This window comes from Euprymna scolopes, chromosome 28 (genome assembly GCF_053919585.1).
Source record: "Euprymna scolopes isolate OS-2025 chromosome 28, ASM5391958v1, whole genome shotgun sequence".
NCBI lineage: Eukaryota > Metazoa > Mollusca > Cephalopoda > Sepiida > Sepiolidae > Euprymna > Euprymna scolopes.
Window position 1 is genome coordinate 68,548,480 of NC_136509.1, and position 20,404 is coordinate 68,568,883.

A 20,404-nucleotide genomic window follows, 5' to 3' on the forward strand; every position below is an offset into this window, starting at 1 on the left:
ATATAAAAGTCACTTTGTGTGTATGTCTGAGTTCCTTCCTACTAGAGTTCGAAATGGCTGAGTAAATTTCACACAAACGCAATTGGCAGTGTTTTTAGATATGTTTTATACAGAAATTCATCCCATAAGTATTAAAAAAAAAAATCAATTTTAATGTTCTCCATAAATTTTCAATTGGATTAAGGTCTGGGCTTTGTGATGGCCACTCCAAAACATTAATATGATTGTCCTCAAGCCATTTCTTAGTCAGTTTAGCCGAATGCTTTGGGTCATTATCTTGCATGAACCACCAACGACGACCAAGTGAGAGCTCTTTAGCAGAGTCTTTCAGGTTTTCATCCAATATTTTAACATAATCTTCCTTTTTTATGCTACCTGTGACCTTAACAAGTCGCCCTGGTCCAGAGGCAGCAAAGGATCCCCAAAACATCAAACTGCCTCCACCGTGCTTCACTGTGGGTATGGTGTTCTTAGGCAGGAAAGCTTCGCCAGATTTTCTGTAAATATAAGACACTTTATTATGGCCAAATAACTCTATTTTCGTTTCGTCAGTCCATAGAACACGTTTCCAGAATGCAACATCTTTATCAATATGACGTTTTGCAAAGGCTAGCCTTGCTTTCAGGTGCATAGGCTTCAATAAGGGAGTCTTTCTCGGACGACATGCTTTTAAACCAGCTCTCTTCAAAACTCTACCAACTGTATGTCGAGATACATTCACTCCAGAGGTGCTCTGTTCATCAACAATCTCCCCAACAGAGATCCTTGGGTTTTGTTTTACTTGTCGAACAATTTTCCGTTCATCTCTTGGGGAAAGAATCCTTTTTCTCCTTCTACCCTCTAAACTCATAACGTGGCCTTGCGATTTGAACTTGTTTATTATGGCTCTAACAGTGGATTTGGGAAGGTTTAGCTTCTTTGAAATCTTATCATAGCCCTCCCCATTGGTATGGCATGCTACAACAAGCTTCCTGACGTCTTCGCTGTGTTCCTTAGTTTTAACCATGGCGATTGAAAATTATAATTTAGTCACTTATAATAGTTTAAATAAATTGCTATCTAAAAATTATCTGAAAAAAATTATTCACTGAATTAGCGTTAAACAAGCATAATATGGCTATAAAAAAGTTCAGAAAGCACGTAAACCGGAAATTGATTGATATTATACTGATACTAAAAGAAAAACAAAGCCGTGCCAATAATTTTGAACAAGGGTTTTTTGCAATTATGTTTGTTGTTCCTTTGTTATTTATTTTTTCTAAAATCCGATTGCTGCATCGGAAAGGCCAGTTAAAAATACATAATATACTTTGTTATTTTCTTTAATTTAATCCCTTTTTTAGAATTTATTAGACAAAATTTAACTTTTATTTTACCGTGCCAATAAATATGATCATCACTGTGTATATATATATATATATATATATATATATATATATATATATATATATATATATATATATATATATATATATATATATATATATATAAATATAATTTTTTTTACTGAATATATATGTATATAATTTTTTTTTACTGAACTTATATATATATATATATATATATATATATATATATATATATACATATACAGTTCAGTAAGATAAAAAAAAATTACTTCTGATGCAGAGATAAACCAACCTTGGTTTATCTGCAAGCCTATATTCGGAATGGGTACAGTTTATTTCACACATGTGTAGACATTCTTGATAAAAACTTTATATTTACTCATTTTTAAAATCTTTTTTTTTTAGTTTTATACATATTTTTTATTTACTTCTTTTGGTAACTTATACAACTGAACCTAACTTTAGAAATATCTGCTAGATTGCATTTCTATTCCTGCAGATAGGCTGAATATTGGCTAGTATTGAAAAACTATCTGTCAATTGGCGAACACAGAAATGTCAGGTTCCTTGTTGTTGTCATGTCTTCTGTAATTCTTTTTTACCATCCGCTCTTCCCACCTAACTCGCCATTTCCTCGTCTTCTTTTCTTCATCTTTTCTTCACCTGTGTTTGTTGGTGCTGTGACTTGTCATTATTTCCTGCTGCATCTTCACTGATGACTGACATTCTTGGTGTCTTGGTGTATATTTACTTATACACTAGTCATGTTCGGTTAGTGTGTAAACCTAACCCACACACATCGACAGCCAGTATTTGGGAAGCAGAAAAAAAAATAATTATAAATAATCGTTATGATTGTCATACTTGTTAATAGAGGCTGTTAGATATTTTTTATATTATTTTGAGTGGGGGTGAAAAACCTGATTTTTGCATTATATTTTTATCCTTTATTTCTTGCGTCTATTTTTTCTTACATCAAGATTGACATCAAAGAAAAAAATTAGTTATTTTTTATATTAAAAAGTAACAAAAAACACTCTGTGCGTAATTTTACTTAGTGCAAGTAGCTTGATATGCGCTATATATATATATATATATATATATATATATATATATATATATATATATATATATATATATGTGTGTGTGTGTGTGTGTATATGTGTGTGTGCGTGTGTGTATGCATATATATAAATCATATAATATGCATATATACGTATATATATATATATATATATATATATATATATATATATACCATATCATATATATAAATCATATAAATATGCATATATATACGTATATATATACCATATGCATATATATATATAAATGCATATATATACATCATATACATATGCATATACACACACACATATATATATATATATATATATATATATATATATATATATATATACACGCGTGTGTTTAAATTTATATATTCAAGTAGTAGACAAGATACGCAGACACACAGATATTAATATGCCACACGCAAACACATATAGATGATATGCACATGTATATATTAGTAGAATTGAATGTGTGCTAACATACACATAAGATAGATTATATATACACCCGCATACAGGTAGGCTATACCTTGAGGAGAAAAACATATTAACAGTTTAGTTGCTTATTTTATTTCATTTTTTGTTCCTTTTATTTCTTTTTTTTTTCTTCTCATTCTATCGATTGTAGATCAGGCGATATGAATCAATTACTCTCATAGGGACAAAATAAATTGCACATATGACCATAACTTACGTTTTTGCTGATTAAAAACTTATAAATAGTCAATGATGACAGGGAGCAACTTTTTTATAAAGGGAGATAAATATTAACAGAAAGAAAGACTTAGGTCATCTGCTTTCACAGTCATCTATCTACAATAGTTATTATGCAGAGAGAAAACATTCTACACACACACACACACACACACACATAACACTCAAACACACATGCACACACATTTTTGGGTTTATATAAAACGTACATTTTTTTTTGTCATATTGTTCAAATTGATTCAAATTACAAGCTCAATGATGTTGTTTCCGGATTAAGAGCATATATACTAGTTTGTTGTAGTCCAATAAGCAAAAGAAACAATCAGTTCACAATCATAATTTTTCTTTATATTTTCATTTGTTTTATTTTATCTTTATGTCTATTTTTTGCTTTGCTGTCTTATGTTGGTTTACATAACGAAAAATATTGTCTTTGGTTTTCTGGAAAATCTAAGATGGCAACTTCAGACTGTTCTTCAGAAATGATCAAATACTAACAACAAAAAAAACAACAACAAAACAAACACAGTATTCAAAAACAAAACAAAAAGAAAGAAAGGTGACTAAGAAAGATGAGAAAAATGGCATATCAAAAATATAAAAAAAAAACTCACCTTTAAGATGATAATCAGAGAAAATCCTTTTAATAATAAAAAATATCTTATAGCCAGTTAGAAGATTCACAAGCTGCCATCTTAGATTAAACCAGTATAATTTATACTATCTATTATAGATTATATATTCGTCTTGAGGTGAAGGTATTTACATAGTATTTATTGAGAAGACTTGAATATAGTTTCCAAACTAATAATAGCTTATACGTAGCCATTCAATCATATTTAACAGTTTTTAAAGATTATTTTTTAATTTTGGTGCTAACAATGCTTTATAAACGGGCATTTTCCAATCTTATATTAGTTCTGTTCGGTTTTGAGTTTGTAATCAGAAATTTAATAATTTTTGGTTTTCTGGCTAAATCTAAGATGGAAGCTTGAGAATCTTCCAATATGGTATCAAATGATTGGGGGGGATTTTCTCTGATTAGTACCTTTAAAGTGAGTTTTTTTTGTAGTTTTGATTTGCTATTTCCTCAAGTTTTGCACACAATTTGTATATGTGTTTTGCATGCAATATATATATATATATATATATATATATATATATATATATATATATATATATATATATATAGTTTTTAATGATTTGGAACTCATTCCATTTGTGATTTTTTCCAAGGAATTCTGCCTTTTGGATCATTTGGAACTTACCTGTTGGATTGGAAATTTTTAATTCGACCGTGTTTGGATTTTACCATTCTTGGATTTTTTACCCTTCACCGGACTATCCATTCATGTGAAATCTTTTTATCATTTTTCTTTTACCTCCGACTCCCCTTACCTCACCCTTTTTTTAACCAAGTAAGATCTGTGACTTACTTGTAGTTTCATTAAATACTTTTACATGCAAAATCCGATCCCGCATTTTGCTAATTCCTGCCCTCTGATGAGAAGGAGAGTATTTCTTCGAAACTCCACGGATTAAGGACTATCCACTTATCTTGTGCTTCTTTTTAAAATTAAATATGTTTTTAACTCTTTTTCAAGATGTCTTTTAACATATTTTATTAATCATTTGTTCATATATATATATATATATATATATATATATATATATATATATATATATATATATATATATATGGTGACACGATTACTGGCGGTCAGGTGATTTGAACCCAGCCATGAAACCATCTCTAACTCTATTAGCAAAGAACAAACCTCACGGCTAACCTTAACAACAAGAAATATCTGTGAAATTTAAACATTTACTTTTAAATATCGTAAAATCCGTCCAGAGTGATCTTAATGATTATAACATCATGATCTGTGTGTGTGTATATATATATATATATATATATATATATATATATATATATATATATATATATATATATATATATATATATATATATATATATATTAAAAAAAGAGTCAGTCTTTCACTAAATTCTAAAAGAGATATGAAATATGAGAGAGTGGTTGAATCAACATAAAATGAGACGGGATAAGAGAAATACATAGAAAGCTAAGCAAGAGATGGGTTACTTGTTCAGTTAATTATAAAGTATGGCTAGTTAAAACAATTAAAATAAACTAGCAGGACTTGTGGAAATTCCACAGGGGACTCATTCATATGTAATATATTGATGTTGGCATTCTCTAGATGTTCAGTATAAATGGAGACTCTGATATTATTGTAGCTCTTTTATTAAAACTACAAAGTATTTATCTAAACTAGTAGGGACACCGGGCATAGCTCGGTCGTAAAGTACTCGTAAATATGATCGTTTAATTCTTGTAAATTTCGTATATATCATTATAGAGTTAATATTCTCTCGATTTTTATATATTATAAAGTTGCAATTTCAAACATAAAAAAAATATATATTCATATGACTTGGGTGCATTAGCTTGAATCGAAACCGAAATAAAAACTTATGAAAAAAATATATATATAACTTCAGCTCCTTCAGCCATAATTGAAACCAAAAGTAAAACTTATTAAGAATTCATAATAAAATTATTTATAAAAAAATAGATTACTGGAGTGCCATTAGTTATAATCGAAACCAAAACAAAAACTTATGAAGAATTCTTGGTAAAATTAATTATAAAAAAAATAGATTACTTAAGTGTCATCAGCTATAATCGAAACCTGCAAGCAAAGCTTATTAGCAAATTTATTTATAACAAGACATGGAAGTACATAACAATTAAACGACCCGGATGTAAGCCTGACACAGAAAATAACATGTACTCTATTGTATTAATATATAGATTCTAGTATTTTGTTTGGTTTTGGCACAAATGAAAATCTCACAAAAGGCAAACATTGAGAAGTTTATTAACTTAAAAAAAAATAACTTTCATTTATATTTAAAATACCCTAAACATGAGATTCTACTTTTTTAGGCAATTATCTGTGAACACACTGAAACGTTATTTTAGAATTTAGAATGGGGGGGGTCAGTTGTGCATATAAATATAAAGTGATCCCATTTCGGTACATCATAACTTTTTAAGCAGTTAAATAATTTTTACAACTAATTTTGAAGCCGATCAGCGAAATCATAAAATCACATGTAATTGCTATATTTTTCATATTGCCACCACTACTTTGGGTTAGTAGTGGGAAAGAAGCGCGGTTTTTATGACTTTTAACAATATTATATATTAATACGATAGCATGTGTGTTATTTATTTTGTGTGTCACAATTACGCCCGACTGACTGTTGTTTCATTGTAATGGATTTCCATTTCTTTTAATAAATAATTTTATCAAGAATTCTTCATAAATTTTGGTTTTGGTTTCGATTATAGCTGAAGGAACTCAAGCTGATGCACCAAAGTCAGATGGATATATTTTTTTATTTTTAAAATCGCAACTTTATAATATATAAAAATCGATAGAAAATTAACTCTATAACAATATATACGAAATCTACAAGAATTAAAATATCATATTTAAGCGTATTTTACGACATGGCTATGCCTGGCGTTCTTGCCAGCTTAGATAAATATTTTGCAGTTTTAACAAGAGTTAAAATAATATCAGAGCATCTCTATTTTCGCCATGAATGCCAACATCAATATATTACATATGAATGAGTCTCCTGTGGAATTTCCACAGGTTCTGCTAGTTGTTATTATTTGCATCTCGTTTTTTTTTTCTTACAGCAAAGTAAATCAGTTTAATAACCCACTAAATTTATATAATTAAAATAAAATTTAAGCATTTATAGAAAGAAGGCACATAATAGTTAACGAAGCCCAACGCCCTCTCCATGTTAAAAATGGTTCTCCAAATAGTCACATTATTATTTAGAAATTCGTTCGTAACAAGAAGGGGGGTTGTTAACGTTTTCTTCTTACATCGTTTTCTCATTTTACCTACCAATCGTCGACTATTTTCAACTGTTTCTGAAAACCTTCAAGTAGCATGTTGTATACTAACGACAAACTGATACAATTTGGCTTTGTTTAAAATCAAAATAAAACTTTTGTTGTCTTTCAATTTGCAATACATTACAAGGAAAACATTTGAGAAAAAATATACCCGGAAATTATCTTGGGATTTATGTAATAATTTGCAAATTTACAAAAAAAAAACAAAAAAAAAAAACAAGTCTCTAATTAAATATTTATAAATATTAAAAGAATCGGAATCGGGAATTGAATTGGAATCAGAAATTTAGAACGGAATCGGTAATTGGATCGGAATCGGGAAAACATTTTGGAATTGTCTCACCGCTAATAGATTCTTTTTCAAACATAACTCAATTCCAGAACTAATGAATATTTTAGCATGTATTTTGCATTAAACAAATGTTGATAAACTCACATTTAGTATAATAATAGATAAAACCCCAGTTTAATGAGGTATGTAGCAAAAGAGCAGAATGAGATAAATCTTGACTTTCATTGATGCCAATTAATTTCCAAAACTGGCCAAAGTCCAGCCAGGCCGATGTTTGTCAATTACTCTTTTATATACTAAGTGTACATTAGTATGTTACACAAGCACAAAAATACACTCGGTCTCTTTATAAATTGATTGAAAGTAATGAATAGAAAGGAATTGGACAGATTAAAAGATCTTAAAACATGACATGGATAATTAAAATCTACCGTTCATTTGAATTAGTTACGAGCCTTATCTGCTATAAATATATATTTGTTTATTATTTTCATTATTGGAATCCTTTTGAGATGCGTAATTTATATTTATTTATTTGCAAAATATTATCCTCATATTCTAGTTGTTGTTTCATAATAAATATTACGTTGTTTCATTATAAATATTATGTTGTGTCATAATAAATATTATGTTGTTTCATAATAAATATTATGTTGTTTCATAATAAATCTTATGTTGCTTCATTATAAATATTATGTTGTGTCATAATAAATATTATGTTGTTCCATAATAAATATGATGTTGTTTCATAATAAATATTATGTTGTTTCATTATAAATATTATGTTGTGTCATAATAAATATTATGTTGTTTCATAATAAATATTATGTTGTTTCATAATAAATATGTTGTTTCATAATAAATATTATGTTGTTCCATAATAAATATTATGTTGTTCCATAATAAATATGTTGTTTCATAATAAATATTATGTTGTTTTATAATAAATATTATGTTGTTTCATAATAAATATTATGTTGTGTCATGATAAATATTATGTTGTTTCATAATAAATATTATGTTGTTTCATAATAAATATTATGTTGTTTTATAATAAATATTATGTTGTTTCATAATAAATATTATGTTGTGTCATGATAAATATTATGTTGTTTCATAATAAATATTATGTTGTTTCATAATAAATATGTTGTTTCATAATAAATATTATGTTGTGTCATAATAAATATTATGTTGTTCCATAATAAATATTATGTTGTTCCATAATAAATATGTTGTTTTATAATAAATATTATGTTGTTTTATAATAAATATTATGTTGTTTCATAATAAATATTATGTTGTGTCATGATAAATATTATGTTGTTTCATAATAAATATTATGTTGTTTCATAATAAATATGTTGTTTCATAATAAATATTATGTTGTGTCATAATAAATATTATGTTGTTCCATAATAAATATGTTGTTTCATAATAAATATTATGTTGTTTTATAATAAATATTATGTTGTTTCATAATAAATATTATGTTGTTTCATAATAAATATTATGTTGTTCCATAATAAATATGTTGTTTCATAATAAATATTATGTTGTGTCATAATAAATATTATGTTGTTTTATAATAAATATGTTGTTTCATAATAAATATTATGTTGTTTCATAATAAATATTATGCTGTTTCATAATAAATATTATGTTGTGTTATAATAAATATTATGTTGTGTCATAATAAATATTATGTTGTTTCATAATAAATATGTTGTTTCATAATAAATATTATGTTGTTTTATAATAAATCTTATGTTGTTTCATAATAAATATTATGTTGTGTCATAATAAATATTATGTTGTTTCATAATAAATATGTTGTTTCATAATAAATATTATGTTGTTTCATAATAAATCTTATGTTGCTTCATAATAAATATTATGTTGTGTAATAATAAATATTATGTTGTGTCATAATAAATATTATGTGGTTTCATAATAAATATTATGTTGTTTTATAATAAACTAGCGGGGGTACCCGGCGTTGCCCGAGTGTTTGTTTCCGGGACGGGAGGGGGGCTTAAAAATGTTATGGTAGGTAAGTAGGAAGGATCAAACCCGGAGTCATGAGTAAAAGTAGGAAAATAAAGTGTGAAAAAAAACAAACATCTGCAACGTTAACAGTTCGGCCACCAAGAAAAGTCCATTCCAGTTGTTTAGGAAAAAAAAAAAAAAAAAACGACTACGGTAGGTCGGCGCGAATGTGAAAATATAATGTGAATTGTCCAGCACGCTAACCACTACGCCACAGAGCACTGCAGCTTAGTTTAGTGATTTTAAATAACTTCACATGAAAGAACTACGAAGCCAAACCGGTGTTCTCTTCTCAACTGTTCCTTGTGAACGATCCCCAAACGGTGTTAAGTGGTGGCAGGGGGAGGAGGAATTTATTAGAGAGAAAATATTTTACCACTTCCATTGATCTTAACCGATTTTGGCCGTGACTTCTCAGCAGAAAAAGTATAGAAATCTAAGATTATCGAGGAATTTTAGAAATAATAAGCCTACAACACACCTCAGATATTGTTCTGCCGTTTGTGCATATTATATTTGCATGAAATATCTTGATTTTTAATCCTATTAAGATCAAAATCCGACGTGAAAAAATGAGTTCATTTTATTTATATAGAGATAAATACAAATTACTCATCGTAAAAGGATTCCAATAATAAAAATAATATACCAGGCAGTATGGGCCCGATGATGAAAGGCCAAATAAGAACGAAAAAACTTGGATATATAAGACCCAAAAATCCAATCTTGATCACCCTTCGGGCCCTGTGGCGTAATGGATAGTGACGTTCAATCTCTATGGTTCTAGGTGAGCATTGTCTGAAGATAGCGGTTTCAATCCTACCCAAAACGGGCCAGAGGCTTAGTTGGACAAAACATGATGAGACAACAACAACTATAGAAAGCAGTAATTACTGAGGATACAGTTAAGAGACTCAGCATTCCTATCCCATCGCGGCTTTTCCATCTGGCCACAGGAATAGTTGGCCGAAACCGTGTGAAACAACAACTATGAAGATGAGGATAACAGTTTGCAAAAAAATAAATAAATTTGTTTATGTTTTTACTTTCTCACTTTGAGAGATGTTAGTTTATTGTGCACTGTTAAGGAACGCCATTGGGGCTGCCCTGGCATTATTTTCTTGGATTAGTGTATCATTTTCTTGTGTGCTGGTTTTTCAATTCCCACGTACTGCCTTTGAATCAAATTTTCCTGCAGTGTGAGGGTAAATACAAGGATGTAGTACTTGATTTGTGACAGGGCTAAAATAGGTCCTGTTGCATGTGTGTATGTTTGTCAAAACTAAATGATTTTGTTGACAAAATAATAACAGAGGAGAAATCTTTCATATACCAGTCTTTTGGCAGTTCTTTATATCTAGGTTTTCTCATCAGTGACAGAGGACAGTGAAACCCGTGCTTTCAAACAAGATTTTTAAGTATCTCATCTTTTGAAAAGTCTACTTTCTAATGAAACATTAAATTAGACCTTTACTTTTCATAACATTCTTCCAAGTCTTTAAACTTGTTAAGTAGATCTTGCATTAGTGAAAGAGAGAGATCTAATTTTTTCTTCAATCCATAGTGCCCAAGTTTTGAGAGCTTGATTTTCCTCACATTAAAAATCAATCTTTTGCCTAACTTTGCTCTGATATGCATGTGTGTGTCTGGTGGTGGGAAATAAATAATCCTTATCCATTTATTCCAACATTGATTTTAATTTTCTTTGATTTCTTTCTCTCTGCCACTTTATTTATGCAATTGATCAAGAAAAATTGTGGCTGGAGATTACACAACCCTTATTTTATCATAAACTCCTCCTTTCACAGATGGCATTTCAGTGAGAATCTATTGTATCTTCAGACAGAAGGAGGCAAATATTTTAAAAATAAGATTTTAGAATAAAATGTTTTTATATGAATATCTGATAATAGAATTAAAATCTTATATGATTACATAGAGTTAGTATTTGGACAGAAAAATCTGGCATCAGAACACTTCCCCTGACAAGCAAACCCTGACCAAATATTCAAAATTACATTCGAAACACACAATCCACGCGGTATATCTACAAACTGCCTCACGTCGTACAACTTCTTCAAGTGATGTTATCTTAAAAAGCAGCATTAAACTTGTCAGGTTACCCCAAATAATAGCATTAACTTGTAATATTACCCCAAATAATTGCACTAAACTTGTAATGTTACCACAAATAATAGCATTAAACATCTGATGTGACGCCTAAATAATAGCACAAAACTTGTGATGTTACATCAAATAACAGTATTAAACTTGTAATGTAATCTTAAATAATAGCACTACAAAACTTGTGAGTTTATCTCAAATAATAGCACTAAAAATGTAATATCACCTCAAATAATAGTATTAAACTTGTAACATTACCTCAAATAATAGCACTAAACTTGAAATGTTACCTACAAAAATGCATTTAACTTGTAATGTTAGCTCAAATAATAGCAGTAAACTTGTGACGTTCCCTTAAAACATTGTATTAAACATGTAATATTATATCAAATATTAGCACTAAAATTGTGATGTATCTCAAATGTTATCACTAAATTTGTAATGTCACCTCTAAAATTATTACTAAACTTGTGATCGTTCCTCAAATATAAGTATTAAATTTGTGATGTTATCTCAAATAACAACACAAAACTTGTAATGTTACATATAATAATAGTATAAAAACGTGTGATGTTACCTAAAATAACAACACTAAACTTGTAATGATACCTCAAAAAATAGTATTAAACTAGTTATGCTACCTTTAATAACAGCACTAAAGTTGTAATGTTACCTCAATTAACAACACTAAACCTGTGATGTTACCTCGAAAAATTGTACTAAACTTGTAATGTTATCTCAAATCACAACACTAAACTGAATACTCCGCCAGACTAAATGAATTTTTGTCCTGGAATCAGACAAAAAACAAAAAGACTACAAGAAAGATATTTTAACTGGTGTCCCTTGATTTCTGAGAACTTACTGAATTAAAATAAGAAAAAAAGAACAACATAGTTTACTAGAAAATTAAACTATTTTTCTGGTTTCTAAATTAGTATCGTATGTTGTATATAAGAACGTAAGAATATTTAACGCATGATAAATTTTTTATTGATTTCAATACTCAGCTAAATCTTTTAGTCTGAGATTTAGCTTACCAACTCATTAATTGTTTGCTAAAAAATTAATTACAATTTTAACTGTGCATGTTTTACATCTTTTTTTCCTACTCTTTCTAAACGCCTGTGAGATGAAACGAAGATGGGATGATGAATGGTTATTTCAATGTAAATTGCAAATGTTTTTCACATCAAGAAAGTGTCAAGACCACCAAGGCCCTTTGTTGATTGAATCGCTTGCCATAGTTATGGAAAACGGGTTGATCTTTATTCCAAAGAGCTTGTTCTATTTCATCTGGGAAATTGTCTGATTGGATTTGGATCTGTTAACTTGGGAGGCCTGTGCATTTGGAAGCAGTATTGCTTGTCAGCTTCCTGGAACGATTCCCAGAAAATCTTGCTCTTAAGGTTTGGAACGTTATCTTGATGAAAGGAAGTGCATTTACAGATGGTTACACTAGTATCACAAAGAATTGCGTTCAAGTGAACAATTGGTGGCTTCGTGGACATTTGACTTAAGGGAACAGAATCCTCAATTCAATTGAATTTTTGACCTTTTAACAATATAATCTCTAACGTAAAACTCCAAGGGAGTTTATTGGCTATGGATAACAGCATCAAAGCTAAATCTAACATAATTTGGAAACAATGGAACATCAGAGAAGATCAACTATGGGTTCCACTTATAAAACATTGACGCTGAATAAGGACATTATTTTTTATATATTACTAGCAGAAATACTCGACGTTGCTGGGGATAGAGTGAAGAAGAACACTGCCATGTCCTTCTTCACTATAACACCATTTTACTTGTTTTTACTAGCTTCTTCCTACACACCCATTCGTCACCTAATATACTTGGAAAAAAGTGAAATCCAATTTTATTAGAATTCGATATACATATTTTAAGTTTTAGAGATCAATTAGAGATTCATGATTACTTCCATTGTCTTCTCCAGAAAATTTTTCACGTGAATACACTTTCTTTTTTTTTTTTGTGTAGAACTTAAAGCCTTCGTTCTATAAGAAACACACACACAAACACACTCACACACACACACACACACACACACACACACACACACACACACACACACACACACACACACACACATATTTATGCAGGTTATTCTAAAAATATGGCGTCTGATTTTTAAACTCAAAAACTCAAATGTTGAAGAGCTATGAAGACGCGATTGGTACCATTAAAACCAGTGACCGTTTGTTCTTTAAAATTTATTTTCTACATAGTCACCACCATTCTCAATGCATTTTTGCCAGCCTCTTTTGATGCCTCGGTCATACTCACATTTCTGTACTCTGAAATCGACGAACTTATCTCCTAATTGTACCGACATCAACTGCATTGGCTTCGTAAACGTTCAACAGACGCTGATAAAAATCGATCAGTTTAATATTTTCTGCCTGGAGGAATTCAATGACGAATCTCTACTTCTGATGCACATTCATGATGAGATCCGCTTTCTTAGTCTCATGCTATCAATATTTGCGAGAGAGATATGAAATTTCAGCTCATGAATGCATAAGTGCAGTCATGATGACAATGCAATTTGTAATCCCGTCTGATCCATTCAAGCGAAATAAAAAATTAGGAAGTGTTACATTTTTAATGTCCTTCGTAAAATTTGCTTGAATATCATATTTTAATTTGTCCAGATTTCGTATATATTATTATAAAGTCATGATTTCAAAATTAAAAAAAAATGTATTTGGGTGCCATCAGCTAGAATCGAAACCGAAAGCAAAATTGTAGCATTCAAAGCTGATGACGTTACTTCTGTATCAACATGACACGCATACGAACTGATTAAAAATTAAAAATAAACAAAGATGAATGTACAAAATGTATAACGATTTTTCCAATTTTTACTCATTTTTGACCCGTTAAAATTTTTTTAACCAACTAAAGACCCATAAAAGAATGGTCTATAAAAAATCCAATCATCTGAGGCCACTAGCGCTGCTCTGCGACTTTTAGTTTTGGAAAGTTTGTAAATATCGAGACAGATAGAAATATAGCCTTTTATATATTTAGACTAGCGGGGAGGGGAGGCGGCTTTGCTTGGTCGTAAAATATGCTTTAATATCATATTTTAATTTGTTGAGATTTCGTATATATTATTATAGAGTCGTGATTTCAAAAGTAAAATATAAGTATTTGGGTGCCATCAGCTAGAATCGAAACCGAATGCAAAACTAGTAATTTTACCACTGAACCAACATGACACGCATATGAACTGATTAAAAATTAAAAATAAACTAAGATAAATGTACAAAATGTATAACGATTTTTTAAAATTTTTTATCCATTTTTGACCCCTTACAAACAATTTTAACTGGCTAAAGACCCATAAAAGAATGGTCTGTAAAAAGTCCAATCATTTGAGGCCCCTAGCGCCGCTTTGCAATTTTTAGTTACAGAGATAGAGTTTGAAAGTATGGAGACAGACAAACAGACATATAGCCTTTTATATATCAGATTATAAATGGCAAAAGTCTTTATTCCAAATTCCAAGATGTTGTTAATCTTACTATTTATTTCTTTGAGCCTGTTAAAATGTTCAGTTCTTGACAGCACCTGTATCGTAGCACAGCCATTTATTTTTATATGCTCTGTAGTTATATTTAACATACATCGAGCTTTATAAATATAAAGATTGTTATAAATAAAGGGTGAAATATAATTGAATAAGCATATTTTTCACACACACACACACACACACACACACACACACATATATATATATATATATATTAGTGTTGGGACGATTAATCAGAATTAGGAATCAGAAAAATCAGAACTTTTGTGTGTACCGGAATCAGTATCAGAATTAGTTGTGTAAACTTAAGTTTTCATTGCTGGTAATAATGATAAGTACTTATTGATTTTAAACTACTACCAAAATTAAAATCAATATATCTAACCATAAATGTATTATTTATGCTTGCAAAAATGTATGCACATATTCCATGTTTTCTTACGGTAATCTTAAAAAAAAAACAAACAAAAAAAAACAAATAACAAAAAAAACACTCTATAGCTAAATATTTAGGATTTTTAAATAATCGGAATCAGTAATTGTATTAGAATCAATAATTTACAACAAAATCGGTAATTGTATCAGAATCGTCCCGTCACTAATATAAATATATAGATATAGTGTTTAAAGATGGTTAAATAAAATAACTGGAAATGATTTCTCTCTAAGTCAGATTTTTGACATCTTATATCCTAGAAGACACACACACGCATATGTGTCATAGCGGTTAAAGAGGTTGATTAATAATAATTAATAATAATTAGTAATAATTGATAATAACATATAAAGAATTACGAACACTTGTATCCGATCATGAATGTGAAATTCACAAGCAGTCCCCAGTCGCATATCTATCTTGGATAAGGAAGATGACTATCAATCTTTTGCAATTCTTGCATGGAGGTGTCGACGTCCTTCTACATACAGCGCCTGATATTCTCAAATAGCCACCTATCTGGTACTGACTAGACTCAATATTGCTTAACCTCAGTGATTTAACAAGAACCGGTATGTCAACGTTATGCTGTGAGTTGTGAATAAGATATAATAATAAAGACTAATACATATAGATATATCTCAGCAGTATGTAATGTTAAAACACACCCTCTCCATAGTGAATGACCATGAATTGTCACAATCAACAAAATCTTGTGTTTAGACGGGGAGATATCATTGAAGAATTCAAACAGATTCAATATATTGTATAAAGCTGTTCTGGCATCCGATTGGTTCGTCTTATCACACGTGTTTATAAATAGAATCGCCTAAATCTTTGCGATTATACTCTCTTATCATGCCAAAAATATTGCAACAACCTTAAACAAAACCCCTCTATTGCAATTCATGTACTTCTCCACGAGAGCAAAATGTGACACAAGGTTGTTTTTAATGTAGGGAGAAACCAGCTCCTCCAAAAAGGGCACTCTGGAAGTAGACAAAAATATAAATCGCTTTAGTGTAGAAGGTTTCCCCTACATTGACTAAGAAACAAATTAATTTAAGTGTAGCATCAGAACAGATACTACACTGTGATCTTAGCCTTCTCTTCTTTATGAGTAAATGTATTTCCCGTAACAACCATCGAAAAATATTTATTCTGGCAGAGAGGACATCCGATCTTCACAATAAATTATTCTTGACAGTGGGGAAACTGCACGGCCCCACTTACTGGTGAATTATAACAATAAACAGGTTTTGGCGAGTTGTATACTAACCCAACTCTGAAGATGCCATTAGCAAGTACTTTAGTATACTTTGCTGAACCACACATAACGAAACAATCGACTTAAAGTTCCAAGACCGTAGTGGGTGACAGAATTTTGTTCTCAAACATGTGATGAAGCTCTTTGTAATATGCACATAAGCAAACAAACAATATCCAGCTAGTTGATATTTTTTAAGCTGAGTATATTATGCTTACAAAGTCATGGAAACTTCATGAGATGTGGGGAGTTTGGTTTCTTTGTTTTTCCGGCATATCAACCCTTTTCAGTTCATTTAACATTGAATATTGTAATTTTGTAAAAAAAAGTTTGAATGCTTCAAGTTCTTTATATCTTCAAATATTTATTATTGGTGTTTGGTTTGCTTGGTTTGTTATTTTTGTTTTCGACTTTGCAGAACATGATTGAGTTTTCCAATGGTAATGAACAACAGCATCAATATTTGGTGAATTTAAGGACAGGAAGTCATTATCATTAGATAGCCCGAACTAGTGGCTCCATGGAAGTGGAGAGACAAATATTCATAGAGATCATTACTCCATAAAAACATGGCCATCACTCAATACTTCGATTCATTTCCGATCTGCATTCCTTGCATAAGTTGTCATTTATGAATTAAAAAAAAAAGTGTTTGCAGTAAACATCAAGAATTGTGGTTGACATTTCACATAAATTTAAACAATTTCCTGGATTCGTGTTATTTGGATTTTTCGAACGACTGTTTGATAACAATGTTATTTTCATAATGTTTCGGTTGATGTAACCTCCAACCTTCTTCAGGTATATCTTGTGGAACTCTGGAATCTTTCCGTTGAACTTGGGAATCTTTCTGTCGAACGTTGGAATCTGCACAGAATTTCAAACAGCACCCTTTTATTTAATCCATAGGGTAGCATGCACTCATTCCATCAGCCACAAACACTCATGGCGCAGTGGTTACAGTACTTGGTAAAGTTCAGTTATAATAATTACACTCTTCTGAAGATTGAACATTCAATACTCAGTGCAGGTAACATTCAAGATACAATTATGAATTACTTAGGACTTCTATCCAGTCTCAAAGTATCCAGAGTTCAACAAGATAAAAACTGAAGACGGTCAGAGTTTAAATCTACTGAAACATTGTGAAAATGACACTCAAGATGAGAACAGTAGTCCAAAGAATCCAAAAAAATACAAATAATCAACGATTATCTCCAAATTTCAGAAACGTAACAAATCTTCCTGGATATTTGTTTAATTCTCTCCCTTCAGACATTTCCTTAGCTCATTGGCCTGATACTTATTTGAACGCACAACAATCATGAAAAAAATGGCTGCTTTTTCATCTTTTCTATAATGAGAATAAATGCTTATACTACACAATTACATGCTGCATTCTTGTTAGAAATGCTGCTTTCTTAAAAGAAAACACATGTTAAGAGGTGAGTCAAACTTGAAAAATGTTTGCATAAAAAAAATCCTTCCTTGCAGCATCATGTGAGAAAATGCCTCTTAGAAAGATGATAAAAGAAGGAATCAAGATGAGGCTAATTGATAAACATGCTTATGAAATAAGTATTCATTAAGTGTCTCCTATTAACTCAGATTTAAAACCGCCATAGGGAATTTAACTTAGGTGACATAGACTTAATCAAAATTTTGCTAATTTGTTTCATGGCTAAAAAATATAGACAAAAATTAATAAAAAACAAAACAAATAATTTTGATTACTAATTGATGAAGACAGCCGAACATTTCTATTATGTTACTGATTTTTGTGATGAGGTTGGATTATTGGATGTAACCTCCGCAAAAATTTCATGGTGTTTTCTGTTGAAAATAACATTCCTTTTGAAATAATAAAATGTATCAAGGTCAATACTTTTAAGAAGAAACTATTTTATCTTCTTTGAAAATAATTGTCATTTTCAGTTAACTATTCTTTAAATAAATAAACAAATATGTCTCTTCTGCATTAATTTATTTTTTTAATCGTAGCAATTGAATTCTTTTCAAAACAATAAATATTCTTTGTCTTATTACTATAAAAACTATAAAATAATGTCACAACAAAAATGAATGTCACTTTTCTTTAATGTATTTATTTAAAATTGTACGCTTTCCCAGATGATGCAGCCTTAATTTACAAAGTTATGCCGTGTGTAGAGGACAAACCTGAGGTGTTCTAAAAAGCAGTTTCTCGAGCTGCATTAAATGATAGGAAATATGCAGTTCTGAATGATTTATATGTAGAGAAACCTAACAACTATGCCAAATTTCGTTGCTCTACTCTAATGAAAAGTGAGTCAGCAGTAATATTTAATAAACGTGCTTCGTATTTATATAAAACTAGCATGGGTTCCCGGCGTTGGCCGGGTGTTTGGAGGTGTATGCTGAAAAAAAAAAAAAAAAAAAGGTCAATTTTTAAAATTTTTTACCCCTATTATAACCCCTTAACATTTATTGTTTTGGGCGCAACTCAAGTTATTAAGTTGGATCCATGTCCAAGGGACTTATATCTAAAATTTCAAGTGTTTAGACCCAAAATTGTCGGAGGAGTTTGGTAGAGTTCTCAAAGGTCAAATCGTTGAACTTTGACCCCTTAACAGCCAAATGTCTGGGCGAAAACCAATCACATCGATTTTCCCAAATCTCAGTCCCCTATATATAAAATTTCGAGTCTGTAGACTAAAAATTGACAGAGTTATTGCATAGGAAAATGTACACAGACAGACAGATAGACAGACAGACAGACAGACACGTTCACTTTTATAGATATACTAGCATGGGTGGCCAGTGTTGCCCAAGTATTTGGAGGTGTATGTTGAGCAAAAAAAAAAACAAAAGCGGTCAATTTTTTTAAACTTTGACCCCTATTATGACCCCTTAAAATTTATTGATTTGAGCTCAAATCAAGTTATTAAGTTAGATCCACGTCTAAGGAAGCTATATCTAAAATTTCAAGTATGTAGACCCAAAATTGTCGGAGGAGTTTGGTAGAGTTCTCAAAGGTCAAATCGTTGAACTTTGACCCCTTAATCGCCAAATGTCTGGCCAAAACTGATCACATCGATTTTCCCAAATCTCAGTCCACTATATATCAAATTTCAAGTCTCTAGTCTAAAAATTGACAGAGGTATTGCTTAGGGAAATGTACACAGACACACACACACAGACACTTTCACTTTTATATATATATATATATATATATATATATATATATATATATATAGATTGTACTGTTTTAGTCGAGGGGACGACAAAATTTAGTTTTGGAACAAAATAAAATAGGTGAAATCGATTTTTTTTTTAATCTTAATGACATCAGATTAATCACTAATTACTATTTTTATTGATCATATGATCTCTTTTTCTTAGTGTGTATGAAAAAAAGTGGTAAAGTACAGAAGTGTCAAAAGACTATTTAATTATTCTTTGTTATGTAAATTCCATCCAGATAAACCGTCAACAAATATTAATAAACATGCCTTGAAAGATTTATTCTGGTGCTTATATCGCTACTCTTTCCCTCTTAGGCAAGATCCAAAAAAGGGTCTCCAACTCCCACAC

General features: G+C 30.1%; 1 long non-coding RNA gene across 1 annotated transcript in view; it reads left to right on the forward strand.

Annotated features, from left to right (window-relative positions):
* Positions 1-20,404, forward strand: part of LOC145249378 (uncharacterized) — a 729,593-nt gene that overhangs the window by 202,864 nt on the left and 506,325 nt on the right. The gene's annotated exons all lie outside the window — the stretch shown is intronic.